The following is a 4615-nucleotide window of genomic DNA, read 5'->3' on the forward strand; positions in this document are numbered from 1 at the left end:
CGCGCAGGGACAGGAGCCAGGGAGGTTACGCAGCAGCTCTTAATTGTGTCTGGGGCAGGGACTGAGGTTTTGTGCCCCGTTTCGGTGCGTAGTTGCTGGGGTCAGAACTTCCAAGTGGCCTGGGCAGGGCAGAGCTGTGGTTCTCCATCCCCGCCTTTGGGAGCTGCTGCCGGTGAGATTCCTCTTGGGCAAGATACTGCCGCTGCTTATTTTTATTTTATACCGGTCTTTTGTTAGCGTGCTTGTAAGCTGTCGCGCGGTCAAGTCAATCTGGTTTTGTTGGGTTGTCGTGTCACCCTCTTAGGAGCCGCGTGGGGTGTTGTACCCAAATGGCTGACAGTTCTTAAAGGGAACATCCTATTAAGGACTCCGCTGGGCGTTTATGCGTGTTTTCCGCCTCTTTCTGCCGTGATGTCGTTATTTAATGGATTTCTCTTCTCTTTTCAGACTCACATGCCATACTTCCGCAAGAAGATGGTGTGGGAGATAATCCATCAACAGCTGCTGTGACACGTGGACAATTAGAGTTCTTATCTTAGTTACATTTCTTAGATCTTAGTTACATTTCTTAGATCTTAGTTACATTTCTTAGATCTTAGTTACATTTCTTAGATCTTAGTTACATTTCTTAGACGAATTTTCCTCTTTAGGTTATGAAGTAGAAGTTAAGATGGTTTATTCCCCTCCCACCATCCTTATTTTGGAGACAGTAACTCTGGGTTGTCTGTTTATTTTTTTTGCTGTCTCCAGGGAGTTATTTAATGTGAAAAGAGAAATATTTATTTCTTTATATAATTTAAATATTTATTTTAATAAAAAGAGCCTGACTGGAATGAAACTCTACCTGATAATGACAGAGGGTGATTTATTCTTTTTTTTTTATTTAACTGAAGAAAAAGTTGGATGTAGCGATGTGGTCTTTTGCTCCCTCACAATCCCCCAGGAAGAGGATTGGAGCCAGGATGAGTATCGGAGCACAAAAGCCACGAAGCGATGGTCACAACGTGCTGAAGGAGCAATCGGGGAGTTGTTCAGCAGTGAGATGAGCAAGCAGCATCCCGAAAATCCGCCCCTGGAGAGGGGTTAGTGGTGTACGGACGCTCTCTGTGCTCTGTAAACCCCCCGTGGGGAGCCCCTGCTGCCCCCTTGGCAGCGCCTGGGTGGCTGTGACTGCTGAAAGCCTCCGTGTGTGAGGCAGTGGGGACATTGTCCAGGTACCACTGTCCCCTCTGCCTACAGCGTCACAGGGTGGGCTCTGGCCCTTCGGCATGTCCATATGTGCCCACCAGCTCCCCTGAGACCACCCCAGGGGGCAGAATCAGCCCGCTTTGGGCCAGCCGTGTTGTGCAGGAGCTGGGCCTCGCTTCTCGTTAGGAAGTGGCCTTTGGGAGGTGACGAGCTTGCGCTTTCCCGTGCTGCCAGGAGAGCGTGGGTAGAGCCACAGTCCGAGTGACACTGTTGCTGCCCTCAGCGCAGCTGGAGGAGATGTTCCTCCTCCAGCTTTGCACACTTGGCACGCTGCCATGTGCCCCGTGACATGGTCCTTGCGCACAGGGTGGCCGTGGTGGGGGCTCAGCCCCATCCTTACAGTGCTGGGGAGCACGGGGCTACCAGGCACAGAGTCCCTCCCCCAGTGCGGTGCTTTGGTGCGTTGAGGTGTTAGATGGGGTGGCACAGCCCCTGCCCGCCCCGGGAGGGGGGACACCACCTCTCCGGTGGCACTGGATGGGTGGGAGGGAGGGAGGGAGCAGAGCTCTGGGAGCCATGGAGAAAGGTGTGGGGGTGTCCCTCATCGTGGCAGCCCCCAGCAGCCCTACCCGGCCACCCCAAGGGACACCCAAGCCCCATCTTGGTCCTCTCCCCGTTGGGTGATGCCCTTCCACCCACCTCAGAGGTGTGCTCCTCTCCTGCGGGGGGGACGTCCAGCACTCGCCTGGCTAGAGAAGCACCGGGGGGGTGCTTAGGGGGCATCTGAGCTTCCCAGTTACATGGGCGTAATTAGTGTGCTGTTAATAACCATTAATAACCACTTTGGCTTTGCTAACCAACTGCCCCCACCCCGCTTTAGCGCAGGCTTCGTGATGCCAACACCTCCCTGTATGGGAGCAGCCAGCCAAGCCGGTTTCAGAGCACAAGAGGTGAGAGGCAGGGAGCTGCCATCCCACTCAGCTCCATCTCCGCCGTGCCTTGGCTGTGCAGAGAGAACTTGGGGGCAGCTGCAAAACAGCTCAGCCCGGGCTTATCTCCAGATGGCACAGAACAACCAAAACCAAATGGCCCTTAACAAACAAAATGCCCCGAGTCCCATCCCACCACTCTTCCCGTGAGGTTGAGCGCCGGACATCACAAATTGGCAACAGAGACTTCGCTATGGCACCACCAGAGGGAAATATCCCAGACAGTGTAATCCACTCAGGCATAATCCTGCACCCTCACCGAGTCAGGAAATATAAACCGCAGGGTCTGGGGAGACAAATGGGGAATCCTCCAAGGATACAGCTGGCCCCTAGGAGATCCGCCCCCCCCCATCCAGGACGCTGTACAGGGTAACTTCCCAGGGATTGAGCGACCTCACCTGAGAGAGAGAGGGTAAGTGACTAAGAAACATCCGTACGGAATAGGGCATGTGATTGAGTTTGTGACTGGTGCACTCTTCTAAGGCATTAATATCTAGCGCCCTTGTGGTTTGTGTTGCTACTTGTCGGGGGCATTTGTAGCTCGCAATAGTGGATCCCGCTAATTGCTTCTAAACTGCAATAGTGTAATCGCCATCGCACACACAGAACTTGCAATAGTGATGTATTGGACCCGTGAGCAAAGTCCAAAGAAATTGTTAATTTGAACCTCTCAGTGAAGCCCTTTTTCCCGTTTCGTCACAGAGTCGCCTCCAGAGGGTCAGGCATTGTGGTGGTCCTCCAAGAGCCCTGTCAATACCCGAATCTTTAGCCAATGGTCCCAACCGCTTGGCTTCTCTACCATCTCACTCCAAACTCTCGGCTCCAGTATCCCAGCATCGGAGTAGCCAAGGAATCACTTGCTCGCCTTCCTGACAGCCGTAATCCTTACGTATGTCTCGCAGCTCACTTGGGGCTAATGATGGAGTAGTTTCCTCTGTTCCTTCGTTGTATGATGTCCCTGGTTGCCCATTGCTGTCTGGCCCTACTGCACGTTTCCTCTTATGCACAGAGGTGACTGATACCGGCACCGACTGACTGTGTCTGTAGCTCAGCTGCATCAGCCATCACCACGGTCAGAGTAGGTCTGGTCCTTGTTGCAGCTGCGGGTGCTGTCGTGGGAGGCGGTGGGGTCTGGATGGGGTCAGTGTCTGTCACAGGGCCAACAGGGGCTGCGCAGGGATGATGTATGTCGCGGGGGCTGGCGGGGGCTGTGCAGGCGGGATGCCCATCGGGGGGGCTGGCGGGGGCTGTGCCGGTACGGTGTACAGCAGGGGGGCGGCGGGGGCTGTCGTAGGAGCTGGCAGGATCTCAGCCGGCGGAGTCTGGATGGGATCACTGCCCGCCATAGAGGCCGGTGGCGGCTGTGGCCAGTAGGAGCCGGCGGGGTCTCTGCCGGACGTTTCCCTCTACTGCAGATCCAGACAATGACAAAGGTCAAACCCGCAAAACTTAACAACGCAAGCACAACCATCCAAAGATTCCCAGGGTATTCTAATGGCAACCCCTATTAATGAGCGCAATGGAAAGCTGGCCAGATGAGAAGGCCCTGTTAAATCTCAGCCCCGAGGGAAAAGAAATGTGCCCGAGGAGGTGCTAAAAGGCGCTCTGGCACACACAACCCACCGCCAAAACTGCAGTGCCGCCGCCGGGTGCCCAGCTGACAAGTTTTCTTCCTTTGCGGCCTCAGTGAGGCTGTGGATTATTTCTTTCTTTTTGTTGGTTTTCCAGATGGGAAATGCGGGGTTTCTCCCAGCTTCCCTGCTGCAAAAAGCAGTTTGGAACCCTCCTGAAAGGAGTTTTGAACACTACTTAAAGAAGTTTGTTAACCCTTCCAAAGCAGTTTTTCAGCCCCCCTAAAGCAGTTTTGAACCCTTCTTAAGTACAATTTCTTTTCTGGTAAGTGAATATCCATAAAGATACTGTTCATAGTGTTTTAAATCAGTGCCAAGTCCCTGCAGCGCTGCCTCCGTCTGCTTTTTTCTGGCTTCGCACACGGGATCAGACAAATAGAAGGAGCAGTGCCCGTCTCACTGGCAAACCCGCTCCTCCCTTCCTGCTTTCATTGCCCATTTCTTTAGGATTTTCAGCCACAATTCAGAGATATTGATTTGATGAAGGCGCGCAGAAGCTAAAGCATTTTTGGGGAGAAAGCCGTTAATTGTTGGAGGATGCAAATCCCATCGGCGACAGTCTCTGTCTCTGCTTTTGGCAATATCATTTTTGGCATCCCGTGCATGTGTTCTTTGTCCGGGTGATGCAGTCACAGCATATTAAAAGGAATTGAGAGTATTTTATTGGTTTATCGATCTCTACAATAACTTGGGGAACTGTAATTAACCTCCCCCCCCCCCCCCCCCCCCGAGTCCTTCAGAGCTGCCCGTGGGTCTCTGCCAGCCCGATTTGGGTTTTTTCTCTCCCCACCAGCTCTGTATCGATGC

The sequence above is a fragment of the Vanellus vanellus genome (genome assembly GCF_965231255.1).
Source record: "Vanellus vanellus genome assembly, contig: HAP1_SCAFFOLD_437, whole genome shotgun sequence".
NCBI lineage: Eukaryota > Metazoa > Chordata > Aves > Charadriiformes > Charadriidae > Vanellus > Vanellus vanellus.